Source organism: Elephas maximus, chromosome 3 (genome assembly GCF_024166365.1).
Source record: "Elephas maximus indicus isolate mEleMax1 chromosome 3, mEleMax1 primary haplotype, whole genome shotgun sequence".
Classification (NCBI taxonomy): Eukaryota; Metazoa; Chordata; class Mammalia; order Proboscidea; family Elephantidae; genus Elephas; species Elephas maximus.
The window spans coordinates 54294555-54318105 of record NC_064821.1 but is presented as its reverse complement, the minus strand read 5'-3'; the positions used below and the strand labels follow the sequence as shown (position 1 = coordinate 54318105).

The 23551-nt window shown below is 45.9% G+C and overlaps 1 protein-coding gene across 2 annotated transcripts in view; it reads right to left on the bottom strand.

Moving 5' to 3' along the window:
- KAZN (kazrin, periplakin interacting protein) overlaps window positions 1–23551 on the bottom strand; it is a 580804-nt gene that overhangs the window by 357489 nt on the left and 199764 nt on the right. The gene's annotated exons all lie outside the window — the stretch shown is intronic.

Here is a 23551-nt window from a genome sequence, read left to right as displayed (position 1 = left end):
TTGGGTGGGTTTGAACCTCCAAGACCTTTCGATTAGTAATTGAGTGACAACTGCTTGCACTGCCCAGGGACCTATGATCCACCCTTATAAAACAAAAGCCCAAGCTAGTCCTGTGGTGAGCCATGTGGAGAGAGAATAAGAGGTCCCAGCCTCCCAGGTGTCCCCACTCAGGTGCCAGGCATGTGACGGAAGCCATCTTGGATGTTCCAGCCCAGCCTCCATCTGGGTGCAACCTCATGAGCGACCCTCGCTGACTCCATGTGGAGAGAACTGCCCAGCCCAGCCTTGCCTGCATCCCTGACCAACAGAACGGTAAGCTGCTGTTTTAAACCATTCCGTTTTGGGGAAGTTTGTTAGCAAAAGACAGTTGAAAAACTGGCTGACCAGTATCTATGATGTGTGTGTGCATCAGAGCTGAGGGCTGGGGAGTCTGAGGACTTTACGGGGGGTGATGGGGATGACAAAAAAGGGAGAGTAACATTAGCATTGAGCTTCTGCCTCCAGAGGCACATTCCCCTCATAAGTTCCTCTGGCAAAGGCAACGTCACGTACAAAATGGACTGGAAGTGAAGTTTACAGCTGGCTGAACCAGTCACTCATAAGGCCTTTTTTTTTTTTGCTAAAATATATGTAACACAAAAGTTGCCATTTTAACCATTTTTAAATGTACAATTCGGTGGTGCTGATTAAATTCTGCATACTGGGCAACCATCACGGCTGTCTGCTTTCAATCCTTTCTCATCACCCCGAACAGAAACTCTGGACTCGTGAAGCACTAGCTGTCAATTCTCCTGTCTCACAAAGGGTTTTAACCAAAGCATTCTGTCCAAGCTTGGAGGTTGAGCTGGATAGCCAAGAAAAGCATTGGTCGTGTTCACAAGTATTTATTGTGCACTGTCCTCGGTAGGGGGAGTCCCAGGGTGGTGCAAATGTTCAACATCTCGGCTGCTAACCAAAAGGCTGGAGGTTCGAGTCCACTGAGAGGTGCCTCAGAAGACCTGGAGATCTACTTCTGAAAAGTCAGCCATTGAAAACCCTATGGAGCACAGCTCTACTCTGACACATACGGGGTCGCCGTGAGTTGGAATGGACGCCACAGCAACTGTTTTTTTTGTTTGTTTGTTTGTTTTTGGTAGGCAGATTCAGCAGAGTAGACCACAAACAGACTTCCTGCCCTTAAGGAGCTCACTTTCGGTGGGCTGGGGATCAGAAAGAGAAAGGCATATACATGTGATAGATAAATCATCTGCTAGGGTCATTTCAGCTCTAGAAAGGGCCCTGCAGGAGACAGATAAGGGTCATGTGACAGGGCAGTCTGGAAGGGGCTGCTTTGGCCAAAGTGCAGGGAAGGCCCCCTGGGATCTTTGAATTAAGATCTGAATGACAAGGAGGAGGCAGAGCTACAAGAAGGCCCGGGGGAGGAGAGTCCCAAGCAGGAAGAACATTGCAAAATCCTTGCGATGGAAACATGCTTGGCTAGTTTGAAGGACAGAAACAAGGCCCTAGAAGGGTGTCCCTTTTTGTCATTCCCCCTCAACCCTATAAGGTTCTCACATTAGCTCCCCATAAGCCGGCTCCAACGCACACACACATCATAGATACTGGTTATCTGATGTTTCAGTTATCCTTTGCTGTGGAACAAACCACCCCAAAATGCAGAGGATTAAACCTAAAACCATTTTACTTGCTTACAATTCCGTGAGCAAAGGAACTAGAGGAAGAGTGAAGGAATTTACTATGTCCATAAGATAAAAGTCAGCCAAACACTCTGAGAAAGCTCAGCTATCCTGAGAAGAAGACCACAGAGAAAATTCTAGAGGGAAGGTCCCTCTAAGGAGATCTAAGGAGGTCGGAGAGGTAGGAAGGGGCTAGATCCGTAGCAGTCATGTGGGCCACAGAATTGAGGTGAAAGTTTATACTGGCAGCAGAAGGAAGTCATTGGAGGGGGAAGCATTGTCTTATATTGTTTATACCCATGGAGTCTGGGATCAGTTAGACCTGGGTTCAAATCCTTGCGTTCTCTCTTATTAGCAATATTGACCTAGGGCAACTCTCAGAGCCTCAGTTTCTTCATGAAAATCAAAGAAATACAGAAATGCCTACTTTAAAGAGTTCTTATGAAGCCTAAATGAGATATTTTGCTATCCCTGACACACAGTAAACAAACAAGCAGAAAATTACTCGTGGCGACGCCATGTGTTACAGAGTGGAACTGCTCCATAGGGTTTTCTTGGCTGTAATCTTTGCAGAAGCAGATCTCCAGGGCTTTCATCCACAGTGCTGCTGGGTTGATTCAAACCACCAACATTTAGGTTAGTAAAAACTCGTTGCCATCGAGTTGATTCTGACTCTTAGTGACCCTATAGGACAGAGTAGAACTGCCCCATTGGGTTTCCAAGGATCAGCTGGTGGATTCGAACTGCTAACCTTTTTGGTTAGCAGCTAAATGCTTAACCATTGTCAAGTGCAAACCATTTGCGCCACCCAGGGACCTAAACCAGTTGCCACTGAGTCAATTCCGACTCACGGCGACCCCATGTGCACATAGTAGGTGCACCATAATTGGTAGCAGTTAGGTATCATAGACAGTAACCAGTAACTTAAACTAAGGAGAAAAGGTTCTCAAAGGAGACCTGGTCTCAGGCCCTAATGAAGAGCCTGGGGTTGGGTTGGATTGGTGCAATGACTGAGCGGATTGTGACGAATGGGATCGGGGTCACGTGCTATAGGTGGACACATGGATCTACACTCTCTACAGAGAAGTACAAAGCATGCCAACCTGTATTACTCTTCCTTCTGTCTACTTCCTAAATGCCCATAACACAAGGCTGGGCGAAGGTCGTGGCCATCACACACAACAGTGCTCAGTCCAGTGGCTCCATGTGGAAACGCCTCGGTGGACACAGCTACGGAAGAGGGCCCGCTAAGGCTTCTAATGTAAGGACTTAACCCAATGACCTCCTTAGAAGGACCTTCCCTCCGGAATTTTCTCTGTGGTCTTGGTCTCAGGATAGCTGGACTTTTTCAGAGCCTTTGGCTGATTATTATCTTATGGGTGTAATGAATTCACAACTGATTATTTCTCCCTCTTTGTCATAGAGGGTTAAATTAGTAGGTTATCTGCAGCAAGTATAGAAAGCATCATGGAGTCCGTTTTATGTTCTCATCTTCTACCTGGCACTGCCTTCTCCTACAGTCTCTCTTTGCCCTTTGGATGTGTTTTGTGTTGCAAGCACAGGCATTCACATTTTATTCATACCATGTGGTGTGAATGCTAAGGTCAGACTGACCTGTCTGTCATTGTGGGTCCCACCCTCACTAGCTGGGTAGCCATGGGCAGCACATTAACTTAACCCTCATCAGGGTCTTCATCTGCTAATTGAAGGGAGAGTACTTATTTCCTCAGAGTGCCACCTTGAGGCTGAAATGAGGGATTGCCTGTAGAGGCCTTAGCACAGCGACCCCCATTAATGAAGGTCAGCTGTTATTAGAGTCATATGAATCAAGGTCGGCTGTTATTAGAGCCATCCTGTTGTATTGTTTGGGGAACAAGGACACACATTGCTCACTGGGCTCTGGTGCTGGAGGAAACAGATCATGGTGGAAGAAAACCACTCTAGACAAGTCGCTTAACCTCTTTGGTCCTCACTCTCCACATCTGTAGAATGGGATCATGTCTGCTTACTCAGAGGTTGTGGAGGGTCCAATGAGCTGATATACACATCCAGGCTTGTCTACGCTAAACCATGCTTGAGCTTTCCCAGGGTGTCAGTAAAGCAGACCATGTATGTGCCCAATGTGGTGGGGTCAACCACTCTCTCTCGAGGGTCTGTCTCCCCCAGGACCCTGATCTCCATGACTGGGACTGCCAAGCAAAGTGCCAGGTACGGGATGGGCCCTCAGTAAATATTACGTGAAGGGAGGGAGGGAGGGAGGCAGGCAGGAGGATGGGTGGCCATCAGGTAACCTTTTGGAAGTGTAAGATAAGCTAGAATTCTGAGGCAGCAGACTGAGTCTTGCAGATCACAGATAAGGCCAATGACCTGCTCAAGAATCAAGAAACAGCAAAATTAACCAGGCTGAGCGTGACTGTGGGTGTGAGAAAGTGTCGGGGAAGAGAGAAACCTCAGGGCCCCATGCTAAGTTGCCACATGTGCGGGGGCTGGGAAGGGGGCTCTATGTCATTTTTCCTAATCCCCCTGGCCAGACTGCAGGGCGGGCATCATCATCCCATTTTAGAGGGAAAGGAAGTAAGGCTTAGACCCTGCCAAAGTTCACACAGCCAGCGAGTGCCGGACCTGAGACCTCAGAGCTGAGGTACCACTTCCTGTCTGACTCCCAAGCCACGTTTTGCCTTCCAAATCTGCGTCTGAGGAGGCCTACGGGTAAGAGAACAGGGAAATGAGCTGGGGGTTAGGGAAGAGGTGAGAGCTGTTAGGGTTGAAGAAGAAAGGAAATGGTGTCTTGCCTGCACTGGGTCTCCTAGAACTTCTTCAGTTAACTTATCACAAACTCGAAAATGGTGGCAACTCAGGTGGACAAGAAAAGGGGACCCACACTGGCAGGCGCGACAGGGAGGAGAACATTTGAAGCTGAGAACCACTTTCTCATAATTGGTGTTGACAGCTCTACCCTTCCTGTTTTCTCAGCTTCCTCCAGCAACTTGGGTCCTTGAAAGATGGTGTTTCTTTGGAGGGGAGGAGATCATAAGGGCCTGGCCGGGTTGGGCTGGCTGCAGCTAACAAGGAGGCTGTGTTAATTAGAGAAAGCAACCTTGGACTCCCACAGCCAATGGGGCCTCATTAGCAACACTGTGAGGCTGAATTATGCCAGTGGGAAACGGTCTGCAAAGAAATGCCAGCTATGATGACTGGCTGGGTTTTAAAAACGAGAAGAGGAAGGAAGAGAACTGGCATCTATTGACGGGTGGCAGGACGTGCCTTACCTCACTTCTGTCCTGCTATCACCATGCTGGAAGCTTTGCCACCAATATTTCAAACACCAGCAGGGTCACCTGTGGTGGACAGGTTTCAGCAGATCTTCCATATTAAGACAGACTAGGAAGAAAGGCCTGGCAACGTACTTCCAAAAATTAGCCAACGAAAACCCTATGGAATTACAACAGAATATTGTCCGATATAGTGCTAAAAGATGAGTCTCCTAGGTTGGAAGGCACTCAAAATACACAGTGACTGCAACAATGGACTGGGACATACCAACGATTGTGAAGATGGCACAGATGCAGGCAGTGTTTTTTTCTGTTGTGTGAGGGTTGCCATGAGTCGCAGCCGACTCAACCACAACTAACAACAACATTACCACGCAAGGTCAACATCTTTTTTCTTTTTCCTTCTCCCAGACGAGGAAACTGAGGCTTGTGAAAGCCAGGCTATTTTCCTAGCCAATGGCCAAGCTGGAATGTGTATCTTTCTCCCTTAAAGAAAAAAAAAAAAAACCAGTGCCTTAGTGTTGTTTATATTTTAAGACTCGGTTCTCCCTGTGGAAAGGACTTTGTTGAAAGCCTGGTGAGCAGAGTGTGAGCTAGATTTCGGCCACCATTTGTCCACTTCAACAGGTGCTTTTGTGCAGTATACAACTTGAAAAACTGTAGCCAGCAGCCCATTGTGTCCAGTAGGGGTCTATAGTGAATGTCGTGGTTGGGATTTTTTTTTTTTTTTTTAACTTTATTGAGATATAATTCACATACCATACAATTTGCTCATTTAAAGCATACAGTTCAAGGACTTTTGGTATATTCACACAGCTGTGAAACCATCGCCACATTCAATTTTAGAATATCTTCGTTACCCCTAAAAGAAACCCTGCACTCCTTAGCTATCTCCTCCTCCCCAGTTCCCCCATTCCACCAGCCTAGGCTATCCCTAATCCTCTCTCTGTCTCTATAGATTTCCCTATTCTGGACCTAACCAAGCCAAACCGTTTGCCGTGGAGTTGTTCCCAACTTACAGCAACCCTGTAGGACAGAGTAGAACCACCCTACAGAGTTTCCAAGGAGCGGCTGGTGGATTCAAACTGCCGACCTTTTGACCGGCAGACGAGCTCTTAACCACTGTGCCACCAGGGCTCTCTCTTCTGGACATTTCATATAGATGGAATCATACAGTATGTGGTCCTTTGTGACTCATTTCTTTCATTTAGCATGTTTTCAAGGTGAATCCATGTTGTAGCATGTATCAGTACTTCATTTCTTTTTATAACTAAATAATATTCTATTATATGGATGTACCACATTTTATTTATCCATTTATCCGTTGATGGACATTTGAGCTATTTTCGCTTTTGGCTATTATGAGTAATGCTGCTATAAATATTCACGTATAAGTGTTTGTGTGGACATGTTTTCATTTCTCGTGGATATATACCGAGGAATGGAGTTGCTGGATCATATGGTAAAAAAAACTGCCAGGCTGTTTTCCAAAGTGGCTGCACCATTTTACATTCCCACCAGCAGTGTACGGGGGTTCCAGTTTCCCCACATCCTCACCAACATTTATTATCATCTGTCTTTTTTATTAAGCCATCCTAGTGGGCGTGCAATGGTATCTCATTGCGGTTGGAATCCCTTTTTAACTCTGAGGGCAGCAGCTGCTCTTGTACGCCTTTCTCAGGCTTGATACATTACCATCCTAGACTCTTGTTCTCTAACCAAAATGAACTCTGTCACTGAGAAAAATGTCAAACGCAGGATGAGAAGGAAAATATTCAAACGCCCAGAGAAAGTCTGATATAGCCCATTAGAACCAGATCCCAGTCTTACGTTCTCCACCAGGTTAAACATTTTCGTTGTCTTAGAAAAGGCAATGCTTCCCTGCCTCCCTCTCTCCTTAAGCCTTCTGCATGCCAAAGGTGCAGTCTGCGTCCAGGGCATCTGTTTCCAAGACCAAAAACCAAACCAAACACGTGGAGTGGAGTCCGACCCATGGCGATCCCATGTGTTACAGAATAGAGCTGCTCCACAGAGTTTTCCTGGCTGTAATCTTTATGGAAGCATATTGCCAGGCCTTTCTTCTGTGCTACCACTGGAAGGGTTCAAACCGCCAATCTTGAGATTATTAGTCAAGAGCAAACTGTTTTCATCATCCAGGTTTTGTATCCTTGATCTCACCACCCCTTGGGACAGTCCTTTTAAAGGAGTTGGGGGCAGTACTTCTATCCCCTTCACCAGGCTTCTAAAATAACATTTTTCCTCCATGGGATCTTCCTTCTTCACAATAGCATATTGTTGTCCATATGGTGATGATCAGAGCGAGTCCCTCTTGGCAGGGATCTGGTACCCTCTTCCCACGGAGGAGATGGCAGAAGGAGTAAGGTCACGTGGGTGGGTGCCCAGGATTTAGGAAGATGCAGCCATTTATGGGCTAATTTGGACACTGAAAACATCTGCAAAGATGATAAGTTTAAGGAGCCTTAAGCTGTGGAACTGAGCTTCTGACAGTCCTTCTCCCCATTCCTCGACATCTAGCCTTAACGTTAGTTCCCACTTCTGTTTGGGGGAGGAAAGGAGGGCTGTTTCCAGTTTGCAACTTCTGAAAGGCTGAAAATGTGTGTCTCCTTCTCGGAAACATTGGGAGCCTGGTTCTTTTTAAGACCAAACTACTTCGAAAATTCAATGACCTAAATTTGACCAGTGTTTGTCTAATGATAATGGAGAATTACAACGAGAATTTGGAAATGTTTTACTAGTTTCCCTGTTAAACTCCAAACTAAATCTGTTTCGTACTCCCCAGCTCTTCCTCCCAGGGCTGCCGGGTTGACTAGCTCCAGGGAAGACATTCACACTGTAGTCTAAGTGACAGCACCTCAGAGAATTGTGCCCCTACCAACGTTCCCTATCTCAACAAATGGTACCACCTCCTTAACCTTTTTAAGAGAGTCACCTCCCTCTTTTTCATTCTCCGCATTCAATCAAGCAGCAAGTGACGTTGATTCTACCTGTTAAATATCTACTTATCCCTGTCTCCATCACGGCAACCGTGTCCAAGTTACCATCTTACCACTTGCCTGGATGCAAAGGTTAGCTTTCAAAGTAGTTATTAATTTGCCATCTCAACCATTTTTATGTGTACAATTCAGTGGCATTAATTACATTCAACGTGTTGTGCAACCATTATCATTTTCTATTTTCAAAACCTTTCCGTGGCCCCAAACAGAAACTCAGTACACCTTAAGCAATAAATCCCCATTTCCTCCTCCCACCGGTCCCCCGTAACCACTAATAAACTTTGGTCTTTATGCACTTGCCTATTCTAGATATTAGAACTCCCTGGGTGGCACAAACAGTTGAGGGGTCGACTATTAGCTGAAAGGTTGAGGGTTTCAGTCCACCCAGAGGCACCTCGGAAGACAGGCCTGGCAATTTGCTTCTGAATGGGCATGGCCTTGAAAACCCTATGGGGCAGTTCTACTCTGCACACAAGGGGTCACCATGAGTTGGAATTGACTTGATGGCAACGAACAACAAATAACGATTCTAGATATTTCATGTAAGTTGGATAATACAATGTTCTTTTGCGACTGACTTATTTTACTCAGCATCATGTTTTCAAGATCCTTCACGTCATAATATGTACCACAACTTCATTGTTCTTTATGTTGTTGTTAGGTGTTGTCAAGTCTGCTCCAACTCATAGTGACCTCATGTACAACCAAAACAAATGTTGCCTGGTCTTGCATCATCCTCACAATAGTAGGTATGTTTGAGCCCATTGTCAATTGATCTTTCTGAGGGTCTTCCTCTTTTTCGCTGACCCTTTACTTTACCAAGTATGATGCCCTTCTCCAGGGATTGCTACTTTCTGATAACACCCAAAGTAAGTGAGATAAAATCTTGCCATCCTCACTTTTAAGGAGCATTCTGGCTGTACTTCTTCCAAGACAGATTTGTTCATTCTTCTGGTAGTCCATGGTATATTCAATATTCTTTGCAAATACCACAATTTGAATGTATCAATTCTTCTTTGGTCTTCCTTTTTCAACGTCCAGCTTTCACACATGCATATGAGGCAATTGAAAATACCATGGCTTGGGTCTGGTGCACCTTAGTCATCATCATTACTATCGAGTAATCTATGTATTTACCACATTTTGTTTATCCGTTCTTCTGCTGATGGACACTTGAGTTGTTTCCACCTTTTGGGGGACCACAATTCAATCATAACACCACCTCTTCAGCTTTCTGCCCCCCTATTCTTTCCCTTGACCTCTTTGCTCAAGCCACCCTGGACTTTTCTCTGTGTTCTGGCTCCCTGAGATTTCACATCAGGGCCCTTGCTCATCCTGTTCCCTTTGTCCTCCATGCCCCCCCTCCCACAGTTCATGTGGCTTTATCCCTGTTTACCCTCCAGCTCTGTTGACATATCACCTCCTCAGAGAGGCCTTCCCTGGGCAGTGAAGCAGGGTTATGCACATTCCTATGCTTATGACCCCATTGTCCTGTCCCAAACCCAGTACACTCCAAGTTACTTCTTCAGTGCCTATCTGTCCTAGAAGATTGTTAGCAATGAGCATATTGGTAACAACACTGGAACTTCATTGCCAGCACAAAGCAGATGATATATCAGTATTTGCCGAATGAATGAAATAGTGAAGGCACTTGGTTTCATTCATTCACTTACACACTAACTAAGAAACTATCATTGGCAAGATATTGTGCTAGGGATCTGGGAGAGTACAAATCTGACCAAGATATAGTTCCCAGACTCAGGGACTTTGCAAACGTCCTGAAGTCAGCAACCTGGTCCCCATGTCAGATGGGGTGTTATGGATGACCCTGACCAGTTGACCAGTTGCCTTAAAGCTGGTTCTGATTTGTGGTAACCCAATGTGTGTCAGAGTAGAACTGCACTCCATAGGGTTTTCAGTGGCTGGTTTTTGGAAGTAGATTTCCAGGTCCTTCTCTCTAGGAAACTTTGAGTGAACTCGAACTTCTAGCCTTTAGGTTAGCAATTAAGAGCCTTAACCGTTTGCAACACTGATAATCCTAGGGCAAGAGAAAAGCAACTGCTACTAGCAAGCCAAGTTTATCAGGGTCCAGGACTGCTGATAACAGGGTTAGACTAGAGGATACCTTGCTTCCTGTTGCTGGTGATGGTGTGATTGGCTCATACCACTGCTCCCGGGCAGTGAAGGCAGGGTCCGTAGGGCTGAGCCTTCAAATGGGCTCTTTGCTTAGTAAGTAATCAGTTAATTAACTCAAAGGCTTTTATGGAAAGTCAACTAGCTGTGAAGAACTCTACCGGGTTCTAGGGCAGAGGTGGCTATTTTCCAAACTTGCTTTAAAAAAAAAAAACCCAAAGCTGTTGCCAGTCCCAACTCATAGTGACCCTATAGCTTGCTAAACAAAAAAAGTCAGCTCCAACTCATGGCGACCTTATGTGTAACAGAATTCAATTGGAATTGTAATTTAGCCACTCTTAAGACAATGAGACAGATAGGGTTAACTATGCTGGTGGAACAAAACAGCTGTTAAAAGACTACCATCTAGAAGTTGGGTAAATAGGAACCACACCCTGTCAACATGAGATAAGGTTGAAACAACCTGTGAATTACTATCTCCTTCTTAGTGTTTTTTCTAGTCCCTTCCCCCTTTACAGGCTCCGCATGCGCAGAAGAACAAAGTGTGACCGCTGTTTAGCCTTCCTTAGCCCTCCAAAGATGGTGATGTGGTACCAAAGATCAGTGTGCTTGTGCTATATCCCATAATAAGTGATGCTAAGGGCTGCTGAGAGGACTCCATCTTGAATATCAGCGGGTTCCATCTTGGATTCCAGAGGGGTGGCAACCTAATTAACACGCACTGCCATTCTGAGAAGTACCTGCCCATTGAAAGAAGCCCACTAAATATTCATTACTCTATTGTCTCCACAGAACCCACATAAGCCCTAGCTTTGCTTCCCTTTTTGACTCAGTCTTTTGGAGAAGCTTAGTCCCCAGCTGACTCCTTTTACTTGACTCAGGCAAAATAAAGCTTGCTGAAGACAAGGTTTGTCTTTCGCGTGTATTCTTACTCGGGAAAAGACAAGGAACCTTTGTGTCAGATTGGCAATTGGTAACAAGACTCTGTGTTTGGTTTTTGACAATATCAGCTCTGTTACTACAAGAAATAAGGCTTTCTTTCAGTGTATGAGTGGCAACTTTGAGGTCGTTTATGTGGCACTTGAGCTGTGTCTCTGAAGCCGTGAGCTCATCTGTTTCTTTCATCACCTTGTCATGTGAAAGTAAGACCAACCAACCAGCTTCCTTACATGTATCATTCTGACAGAACTGTAGAAAAATATCAAACATTTGATCACCCAGACCCTTACTGCTCACCAATGCTTGACCTATTGGTGGTGATATTTTTGCATATTTCTATTGCCACCTCATGCCATGGATTAGTAGTGCCCTCTTTACTACTGGAAGCAAAGTCATCAAAATCTTTAAGATTAACCAGACTTGAGAACCAATTTAGAAAATTCATTCTCACTATTTTGTTTCTTAAGAACCACTTCGGTACCGAGTGTCTTTTGGTTAGTAGCTGTCATAGATTGAATTATGTCCCCCCAAAAATGTATCAACTTGGTTAGATCATGATTCCCAGTATTGTGTGGTTGTCCTCCATTTTGTGATTGTAATTTTATGTTAAGTGGATTAGGGTGGGACTGTAACACCACCCTTACTCAGGTCATCTCTCTGATCCAATGTACAGGGAGTTTCCCTGGGGTGTGGCCTGGGGTGTGGGAAGCAAGCAGAGAGTTGGGGACCTCATACCAACAAGGAAGAAGTGCCAGGAGTGAAGCGTGTCCTTTGGACCTGAGGTGCCTGTGCAGAGATACTCCCAGACCAAGGGAAGACTGATGCCTCACACGGACCTTCCTCCAGAGCTGACAGAGAGAGAAAGCCTTCCCCTGAAGCTGATGTCCTGAATTTTGACTTGTAGCCTACTCAACTGTGAGAGAATAAACTTCTCTGTTAAAGCCATCCACGTGTGGTATTTCTGTTATAGCAGCACTGGATGACCAAGACAGTACCTAAACTCTTAACCACTATGCCCCCAGGGCTGCATATATATATATGTTGTTGTTGTTAGGTGCTGTTGAGTCAGCTCTGACTCATAGCGACCCTGTGTACAACAGAACAAAACACTGCCCAGTCCTATATCATCCTCACAATAGTAGGTATGTTTGAGCTCATTGTTGCAGCCATTGTGTCAATTAATCTCATTGAAGGTCTTTTTCTTTTTCACTGACCTTCTACTTTACCGAGCATGATGTCCTTCTCCAGGGATTGGTCCCTCCTGATAAAGCGTCCAAAGTAAACAAAATGAAGCCTTGCCATCCTTGCTTCTAAGGAGCATTCTGGCTGTACTTCTTCCAAGACAGATTTGTTCATTCTTCTGGCAGTCCATGGTATATACAATAGTCTTCGCCAACACCATAACTCAAATGCGTCAATTCTTCTTTAGCTAGCCATGGGCCAAATTCAACCCTACCTGATATTTTTTTAAAGTTTGAATCAGTTGTCAATGACTGAAAAATTGGGAGACCCATGTAAAAATTTGGCGTCTCTTTAAAAAGGAGACCATTTAGCCACATGGGTCCTGCAGTCCGTGGGGCTGTAACTGGTGGGAGCAGAGTGGAAATCACTCCCTTTGAATGAGGCAAGCTTGTTCTCTTTATTCATCTCACCCAGCCAGTGTCACTGTTCCACATTACCTGCCAGGCCATGCAAAAGCTAGAGAATGAAAAAGGAAGACAAAAGAAAAAACCGATGCATTTGAATAGTGGTGCTGGTGAAGAATATTGGCTATATTGTGCACTGCCATAAGAACGAACGAATCAGTCTTAGAAGAAATACAACCAAAATCCTTAGAAGCGAGGACAGTGAAACTTCACAACACCAGGAAAGACCAATCACTAGCAAAGAACATCATGTTTGGTTAAGTAGAGGGTCAGCAGAAACAAGGGAAACTCTCAGTGAGATGAACTGACATAATGGCTGCAAGAATGACTTCGAACATACCAATGATCACGAAGATGGCAATGACTGGGCAACGTTTCATTTGCCATGACTTGGAGAAGACTCAGTGGCAACTAACAAGAGCAAAGCATGTAAGGCGTCTGGCTCACAAAAACTGCTCCACAAATGCTGATCTTATTACTATTTTCATAAATATATTTGTAACAAATAATGATGTCTCAAAATAGCAGTATTAATAGAACCCCCATTCCCAGATCTTTTCTTCATCTTTGTTGTTTCCTCTGATTATAACAGGCATCTAAGCTGCTTATAAACATGCTCAAATATAAAAATTCACACCTTAGTGAGAGAGCTGCTTCGTGGACTTTCTAATTGTTCCATGCTCTTTGATCATTAAGAAATATTTAAATCTCCATGGTGACCAAGCCACCGCTGGTCATTCTCTGCCTAAACCTGGACCTTGGGTTGAATAACAGCCTTGGAAAGGAAAACTGAACTTTGCAGGCACCCTGGTAGTATTCTCCAGAATGAAAGTGACATTTATTTCTCCCTGAGCTATCACTCCAGCTCAGCGTTCCACACCCTGGCAGTTCAATTAAAATTTCAGAGTCCTGCCCTAGAAGGTCCTGTTTGAGGGTGGTTACCCTCAGACATCAATTGCTGAGGTTCTTTCAATATCAGCCAAGTGGTGCCTGCTCCTGTCACCTGGTGTCCACTGAGCTCCGCTATGGCTCCAGGCCACATAGCCCAAACTAGGAAAGGCAAATGGGTAGGACTGCTACCTAGAACAGGACCATTTACAAAGGCATTTTCATTGCAGTCTCTGGTTTCTTGCAGACACTGTTGCAAGCCAGTTTCCCAGGAAGGAGATGCTCCCTGGTTTAGCTCACTGGCCCAGGGGTACTATGCTGGTCTTGCATTAAGTCCAAATATGAAGTGAAAACCTGAGTTCTTGCAACAGGGAAAAGCACAAAGTCCCCAGACTTTGTCTATCCGCTCAATGCAATCTCTAGGGACACGAAGGCTTGGCACTTTCTTGCCCTGTGGCATTCAAAGTTATCTCTCCTTGAGCTCTCTCAGTTTCAGCCTCACAGACAGAGCAGTCAGAGGCATTGTTTTGGGGCTATGCTTTTTGTATTGTAGGCTCTCCCACTCCGAGTCACCAGTTCAGGTAGGAAACAGAACTGGCTCAAATAAATTGTGGGAATTTCAAACTGTGGGAAATAAAAGACCTCTATTGTCAGACAAATCACTCTAATCATCCCCCCAATCCTAACCTTCCCCACACTAACTAGTAAGCTATGAATGCCTGCATGATGTTTAATGATTAACTAACCTCAAACTCCAGGATCTGCCAAAAGGAAAAGAAGAGAAAACACAACACAGAAGTATACCTGTTTCCTGCTGGTCAGGATCTATAATTCCTACTCATCTAAGATTCAGGGCCAAGTTTATTGAGTGTTTACTGTATGTGAGCATATGGTATAAGCATTTACATATATCATCTCTTTAATCCTCACAATTATTAAATGAGGAACTATACCCACTCTTCATTTACTGGCGTGGTTAGGTTCCAAAGACCAGTTCGTTATGCAAAAATGGAGGATGACCACATCAGATCACAAAAATGGAGGATGACTTCATCATTACACGACTGCCACACCACTGAGAATCATGACCCAGCCAAGCACATAACCTTAACCATCACAGCCAGTGTTACTCTTGCTTCGTACCTCAGAGTTCGTTACTGCCAGATGTATGTCGTTAATGTGCAAAATACTCAGATACTAGACTTTTTACTATTGTCGTAAAGGTGAAATGTTGTATAACAAGATAGTCGACATGTGAAGAGTAGGTGTATAGGTATCCACAGTTCATGGATGAGGAAACCAAGGCTCTGAGCAGGTAACAGCACACTACCCACTGTTCCACACTGCCTCCCACTGAGAGGTAATTGCTGGACTGTGATCTCTGGGGGGGGCGGGGGGCTGGCCCTCAGCATCTTTGTCTTCCTGGATCCTGCCCGGTGTACACTGAAAGCTCAATAAATGCTGAAATGAACCAGTGAAGCTCTCAGACCACTCCTCTAGCTGCCTAAGGTCCCCTCTGTGATCCCTCGGCATCTGAAGTTACATTTTTATTACAAGCCCTGGTGGCGTAACAGTTAAGCACTCGGCTGCTAACCGAAAGGTTGACAGTTCAAACCCATCCAGTGGCTCCATGGGATGAAGACCTGGTGATCTGCTCTGGTAAAGATAATAGCCTAGGAAACCCTACAGGACAGTTCTACTCTGTCACATGGGGTCACTATGAGTTGGAATTGACTCGACCACCAACCATTCAGTTAGCAGCCTAGTGCTTAACCACTGTGCTACCAGGGATCCTTGAAAATACCATAAGCATACCCTTTTTAAAATTTTCATTTTACATCTACCATGGCCTCCACCAGACTGTGTCCAGTACAACTAGATGGTGCCCGGCTACCAACACTGACTGCTCTGACAGGGATCACAATAGAGGGCCCGGACAGAGCTGAAGAAAAATGTAGAACAAAATCCTAACTCACAAAAGAAACACCAGGCTTGCTGGCCTGACAGAGACTGGAGAAACCCTAAGAGTATAGCCTCCAGACACTCCTTCAGCTCAATAATGAGGTCACTCCTGAGGCTTACCCGTCAGCCAAAGATTGAACAGGCCCGTAGAACAAAATAAGACTAGAAGGGTGCACCAGCCCTGGGGCAGGGACTGGAAGGCAGAAGGGAACAGGGAAGCTGGTAATAGGGAATGCAAGGTTGAGAAGGGGGAGTGCGGACATGTTGTGGGGTTGTTAGCCAATGTCATACAACAATGTGTGCGCTTACTGTCTGATGAAAAACTAGTTTGTTCTGTAAACCTTCATCTAAAGCTACCAAGCAGAGGAAGCCCTCAGAGGAGCTCTCAGATGCCAGGCAGCTTCAACAGGGAGCAGACTGACGACAGGCTCCAGTCCTGGACCCTGAGGAAATGCCATTGCTTCTTCCAGCTCTGTGCAAAATGAGCAGGAGCTGCTGTCGCTGAGACTTTTTATATTCTTCTGAGAAAATAATTGTATAAAACAAAGCCTTCAGCTTTCCCTAAAGCCGTTGTATGGCATTGACTGGGAGAAAAATTTCAAAGGCAAAATGGGCAGTTCCCGACATTTTTACCCCAGCACCCGTTTGCCATTTTTCTCCAAAGGGCAACTTGTAGTTCTAAAAACTTGTGTGCATGAAACAGAGTTTGTTAAATAATGTGTTCCTCCAATTTCAGTTGGTCAAAACTGCCTGCAGTGTGAAGAAAGTATAAGGAGAATGGACTTTGGAGTCAGGCCTGGATTTAAAGAGATTTGGGTCAGATTATCATCTTTGACCGTGACCTGTGTGACCCTCTCCCTCACTTTCCTCATCTGTAGAATGAACATAATAATAGATGATTCTAATATCTGCCCTGGTTGGCCCTTGCCATCTGCCTGGGACTGTGCTCAGCATTTTAAGGATAGCATCTGTCATGGATTGAATCGTGTTCCCCAAAAATGTATGTCAGTTTGTCTAGGCCATGATTCCCAGTATTGTGTGGTTGTTCACCATTTTGTGATCTAATGCGATCTTCCTGTGTTGTAAATCCTAACCTCATAGGGTCGCTATGGGTCGGAATCGACTCGACAGCAGTGGGTTTTTTGGTTTTTATTATGTTACTGTGGCAGGATTAGAGGCAGTTATGTTAATAAGACAGGATGCAATCCACAGGACTAGGTTGTATCTTGAGTCAATCTCTTGAGATGTAAAAGAGAGAAATGATCAGAGAGGAGAGGGACTTCATACCACCAAGAAAGAAGAGCCAGGAGCGGAAAGCATCCTTTGGACCTGGGATCCCCGTGCTGAGAAGCTCCTAGACCAGGGAAAGATGAATGACAAGGACCTTCCCCCAGAACCAACAGAGAAAGAATTCCCTTGGAGCTGGCACCCTGAATTCGGTCTTCGAGCCCACTAGACTGTGAGAGAATAAATTTCTCTTTGTTAAAGCCATCCACTTGTGCTATTTCTGTTACAGCAGCACGAGATGACTAAGACAGCATCTCACAGGACTCTCCCCACAACCTGTGCTTTTTGTTGTTAGTTGCTACGAGTCAGAGGTGACTAGACGGTAGGTAACAACGACACACCCCGCACTGTGGCGAGAGTTCAAACAGATGCTATCCATAAAACACTCAGCACAATTCTAGGCTCATGGCATGTGCCAATCAACAGCAGATATTAGAATCATCATTACAGTCAGTCCAGAAAGGTGCCCGTGACCCTCTTCCTCCACTGCCCTTGGAGATAAACCAGTAAAACCGACACTTAAGGACTAGATTACTTGTCTGGAGGTGGATCAGCCACAAAGCTATCTATAAACGGGTGGCTTGAGGGTTCTGGGAATTCCAAAACTCCAATTAAGGTGACCTGGATGTACTCTCCAGACGGCAGGAAAGAAACGAGGCCGTGATTTTGCAAGCACAGACTTGCAATTGCAGTATACCCTGGCTGGAGAAGGGTGGTGACTTGTGAAGAACAGGAAGAGAGAAGGCGGAGAGATGGCCTCTGCCAAGCCTCCCCCTCCTGCCCACTGCCAACACAGTGTCTGGGGTTTGGTTGCTCCTGGAACTGACAGATGGGCCTTTCTGTTGAAGCTCATTGGTACCCCTACCCCTCAAGTCCAGCTCTTCACTGGAGTCCTTCTGAACTCGGCCTGCTCTCCCACATAGATTTCCCCACAGGTCTGACTGGCTGCGGTACCATGGTTATCTGGATATTTCCATTCTTGTGTAAATAAAGGCAAGTGATGTGACTTAACTGCTCTGAGCCTCAGTTTCTTCATCTGTAAAATGGGGATACAGAGTATATACCGCACAGGGTTGTTTGGTGGGTGAAAGAGATAATGTAATGAAGTAACTAACATGGCAAATGAACCATGCAGCCAACCTGCAGGCTGCTAGGCACCGAGACCTGCTTGCTGCAAATATTCGGGGGCACTCCTCAAGGCTTTTTCCTGGTTTCTCGAGCAGGCATAGCCAGTGCCCAGGGCACCCAGTTGTCATCAAGTCAATTCTGACTCATGGCAACCCTGTGCATGTCAGAGTTGAACTGTGCTCCACAGGATTTTCAAAAGTAGCTCAGCAGGCCTTTCTTCCTAGGTACCTCCGGATGGGTTCAAACCACCAACGTGTGTGAATTAAATCCTCAAGCCTTACTGTTGTATTGCAATTCCGCTGGCTTCCAGCTGCCAGCATCTGCTTTTCTTTGCTTAGGGCATCTTCTCAGGCAGCCCTCGTCCAGTAACAGAGGGGTTTGGTGGGTTAAGACCCCAGTTCTGTTGCCCCTAGGGTTGGGTAGCTTGGAGGTGTGTGCTTACACTGTCTCCCACAGATTGCCAGCAGGACTGAGCTCCAGGTGTCCACAGAGATGATTTCCTTGATTCTGTGCCCTTATTGGCTTCCTTGCTCCCCTGTCTCACCAGCCAAACCCTTGACTCCTGTCCCAGGGTCTGCTGCTGTGGGTGCCTGAACCGAGGCAACATATAAAAACCATCCAACGGATGTTAACGGCTGGCAGTGGTGGGGCTGCTTTGCTCTGGCACCTGCCAGGTTCCAGTGTGAGATGGTTACGGTGCTGCTCAGATCACCTGCTGCAGGGGCAGAACTGACCAACTCCTCCAGCTGCCGCCCGTGTGAAGCCACTACTGTGTCCCCACCAAGACCACACTACCCCAGGCTGCCCCACCAATCAATGAGTGAGCACGACAGGGGCCCTAGTACAGGCCATTCCTGCAGAATGTGGGGCTCCTCTAATGGAGTCCCCTCTATCCCTCAGAATCAGCCTGAACGAGACCTTCTCAGGGCCACACTGCAGTCTGGGCTTTTCCCACCCAGCCTTCTGTCATTCCCCTTCCTTTCACAGGTGTCAGACCTGCATCACAGCTGAAGGCTCTCCCTGTCTCCTCCTGCTTCTTTCCTTTCATCCTTCACAGGCACTTCCCCCAATAAATTTCCTGCACCTTTAATCCCATCTTAGCTGCTTCTCAAATGATCCACGTGAACACAGTCAGTGAGAGTGCCCATGTCCAAGGGGATGATTAGCCCTCGGCCAGGAAGACAAGGGCCATACCCCAGATGGGGGCTACACCTTCCCCAGAGTGAGACATCCCAGAGGTTCTCGCTGCAGGGCCCACTGGTCTCCGTAACAACATCTCTTTCTTCCTTCTCTGAAAGATCTAACAGCCAATGAGAGCTTAATCCTTTTCATTTACAGCAGTGGTTCTCAACTGGGAGTGACTTTGTCCTCTCCCGGGAACATTTGGCAATGTCTGGAGACACCGTAATTGTCGTAACTGGGAATTTGCTACTGGTATCTCGTGGGTAGAGACAAGGGATGCTGCTAAACATCCTACAATGCACAGGACAGCCCCACAACAAAGAATGATCCAGTTCAAAATGTCAATAGCGGCAGGGTTGAGAAGCCCTGGCACAGGGTAGAGGGGAGGGGCACATGCTTTGGAGCTGAGTGGGAGGTCAAACTTGAACTTGAAGAATGAAATGAATCAATTTAGAGTCCGACAGATCTGGGTTCCAAGCCCAGTACTGCTATTCACCATCACCCTGACAGTACCTGACTTTTCTGAGTCTCCTTGTCCTCACCTAGAAAATAGGGATAATAATAATTCTGGTATGTATTGAATTGTTCCCCAAAAACGTATGTTGAAGTCCTAACCTGGTGTTATGGATTGAATTGTGTCCCCCCAAAATATGTGTTATAAATCCGAACCTCTATGCCTGTGGTTATAATCCCATTTGGGAACTGATTGTCTTTTTTATGTTAATGAGACAGGATTAGTGTAGGGTGTGTTTTAAGTCAATCTGTTTTGAGATAAAAAAGAGATTAAACAAGTAAGCTGGGAAGCAGAGAGGGAGGAAGAGAGATGTCAAGCCACATGAAGATTTCTCAGGAGCAGAAGCTCAAAGAGACAAGGACCTTCCTCTAGAGCCGGCAGAGAGAGAAAGCCTTCCCCTAGAGCTGTCACTCTGAATTCAAACTTCTAGCCTTCTAAACTGTGAGAAAATAAGTTTCTGTTTCTTAAAGGCACCCACTTATGGTATTTCTGTTATAGTAGCACTAGATAGCTAGGACACCCTGGTACCTGTGAATGCGATCTTGTTTGGAAACAGAGTCTTGGAAGATGCTATGTATTAGGTTAACAGGTGCTAATATTGGGGTAGGGTGAGTCCTAATCTAACGTGAGTGGTGTCTTAAAAAAAGAAGAAGAGACACAAAGATGGGAAGGCAGAAGCCGAATGCCATGTGACACTGCAGCTTTATGTCACGGAATGTCTGGAGCTACCAGAAGCTAGGAGGGAGTCATGGAGAAGGAATCAACAAGGCTGATACCCTGATTTGTACTCCTCGTCTCCAGAACTGTGAGGCAATACGTTTCTGTTCTTATAAGCCACCCAGTGTTTGCTATTTTATTACAGCAGCCCTGGGAAACTCATACAAATACCCAGTGCACGGAATTGTTGTGAAGATTAAAGAAGATAACGGAGAAAAAGCACCCTGGGCTTTACTGGCACAGCGGGCTCTCGAGAAACAGGAATCCTCCCCCTCCCCCCTCTGCTCATTTCTCTCCAGTCCTGGCCTGGCCTGTCAGGGTTACTGTCCTTAGGGGGTTAGCGAAGTCTTTCTTACCATCAACTGTTGTTTTCCTGTCTGCTCTGCATTCATTCAATCCTCCCTTCAATTCTGTGTTCATTCATTCATCCATTCATTCAATCAATACTTAGTGTCTATCATGAGCTCTTGAGTGCCTGGGTGGTACAAATAGTTAATGTGCTTGGCTGCCAATGGAGAGGTTGGAGGTTTGAGTCCACCCAGAGGTACCTTGGAAGAGAGGCCTGGTGATCTACTTCCAAAAAATCGGCCATTGAAAACTCTATGGAGCACAGTTCTACTTTGACACACACGGGGTCACCTTGAGTTAGAATCAACTTGACAGCAACTGTTTTTGTTTTCTTGGTATTATGAGCTCTGGGCCCTTGGGATACATCAGTCAGCAAAATAAATATAAATCTCTGCCCTCTGGAGCCTGCATTCTATTGGGGGGAGCAGATAACAAATAACGTGATTGGTAAAGAAGGAATATATATTATGTTAGTAGGTTGGGAGGAAAAACAGGGAGGGGATTCCAGGATAGTGCAGGTTGTAGTGGTCTGCAGTTTTAAATAGGGTGGCCAGGGCCGGCCGTATTGAGAAGGGGACATTTGAGCAAAGACCTACAGGATGAAGGGACTTAGCTGTAGGGTGTCTGGAGGAAGAGTGCTCCAGGCAGAAAAGACAGCGAGAGCAAAGGCCACTCTCCCACAGGTCTCTCCGAGGAGGACTGTCCATCAACTTGCAGCTGGGAATCATCACTTGATGACTTCTTGAGATGTATTCAACCCATAGCAAGGTCTGCCCATGCCTTAATTTTAAACAAGCATCTATCAATCCCCCTGCCCACCTTTTCGGCACTCAGACAGAATCAGGGCTAATAACCCACCGCGTATCAGCTCACACTTGTTCCCTAGGAACGGTGCCAGTTGTCCACTTGTACTTGCTCATTTGGCTGATTCCTGCCTCGGGTAATTACAGGTGACTTTTTTAAAGCATCGCTCAGCAACCATTACAATTGAAATTGGGCCAAGGAAAAACAATGCCATTGTGTTTAACTCTGAGGGGAGGCGGGGCGCTGGGATTCTACCCTGATCCTGCTTTCTCATACAGTTTGGCAAGATACAAATATGAGCCTCAAACACGTCATGTGTCAATGCACCTGAAGCCTCAGGGTCCATGCAGATACGTGCTCTGTCTGCAAGGGCCCTGGCAGGTCAAGAGCATGGGGGTGGAGGGGAGGTGAAATGGTGGGGTGGTTGGGGGAGGATGGATAGAGATTCTTTAAGACATCCTGACCTATCAGAAAAAGTGGGATGCTTGCAACCAACACCATAAACAAGTTCAAAGGGTTGCTTCTGACCAGGGTCTTGTCTCAGTACTCGCCTCTCAGGGAAACTGATTCTTAACTAAGGTGCGCTATAAGGCTCGTTTGTGCCATGTCTGTGAGCACTGTGTTCTGTACCCAGGATGTTGTTGTTGTTGTTAGTTGTCGATCAGTTGATTCCAGTTCATGGTGACCCCACTTGTGCAGAGTAGAACTGTGCTCCATAGGGTTTTCAATGGCTGTGACCTTTTGGAAGCATATCACCAGGCCTGTCTCCCGAGGCGCTTCTGGGTGGGCTCGAACTATCATCCCTTTAGCTAGTAGTTGAGCATTTAACCAATTTCATCACCCAGGGATTCCCACAATACCCCAACCCTATTCATTGGTTGAAGCCCTTGTGGCCCAGTGGTTAAGAGCTCGGCTGCTAACCTAAAGGTCTGCAGTTTGAATTCACCAGCTGCTCCTTGGAAACCCTATGGGAGGGCTCTACTCTGTCTTGTAAGATTGCTATGAGTTGGAATCCACTCAAGGGCAACAGGTTTGGGTTTTTTTTTCCTTGTTTTATTCATTGGATAAGGAATGGTGGTGGCATAATAATAAAAATATTCATTGGATGTTCAGTGTTGGAATTTTCACCTTCAATGGGAGAGACCCAGGTTTGATTCCTGGCTGAGCACCTCACGCATAGCCGCCACCCATCTGTCAGTGGAAGCTTGCATGTTGCTATGATGTCAAACAGGTTTTAGCAGCGCTTCCAGGTGAAGAAGGATTGAAGAAGGCCCCAGCGATCTACTTCCTAAAATCAGCCAGTGAAAACCCTATGGATCACAACAATCAGATTCGGTTGTGCTTGGAGTCGTTGTGGGTTGGGAGCCGAGTCAATGGCAGTTAATAACAACGACATTCCTAATGATATTGCTTGCATGCTGTTGATTTTAGTGTGACTGCTGTTATTGGCCATGTGACATCTAGAACTTTCATTAGTAGAGCTTCCACAGAGAACTCCTAAGACCAAAGCTCAATGTCACACAAAGTTGGGGAGAAAGTCCATTGAGAACTCAGACACTGCCAAGCTCTGAATGGCTCTGAATGAAGTATCACAGAACCTGCACCTGATTCGTGTTTTAAGGTTCATCAAAGAGTTGTCACACGTAAGTTAATTGTTGCTATTGTTAGCTGCAGTAGAGTTGGCAACCCCATGCACAACAGAACAAAACACTGCCTAGTCCTGCACCATCCCTACGATCGGTTGAAGATCGGACTGCTGTGATCCACAGGGTTTTCACTGACTGATTTTCAGAAGTAGATCCCTACGCCTTTCTTCCTAGTCCATCTTAGTCTGGAAGCGCCACTGAATCCTTTTCAGCATCATAGCAACACACAAGTCTCTACTGACAGACAGGTGGTGGCTGTGCGTGAGATCATTGGCTGGGAATCAAACCTGGGTCTCCCAAATGGAAGGAGAGAATTCTACCACTGAACCACTGCCACTAATTAAATAAAGGTACTTACTACTACTACAGGGAAGTAGGTATTCTTATTATCTCCA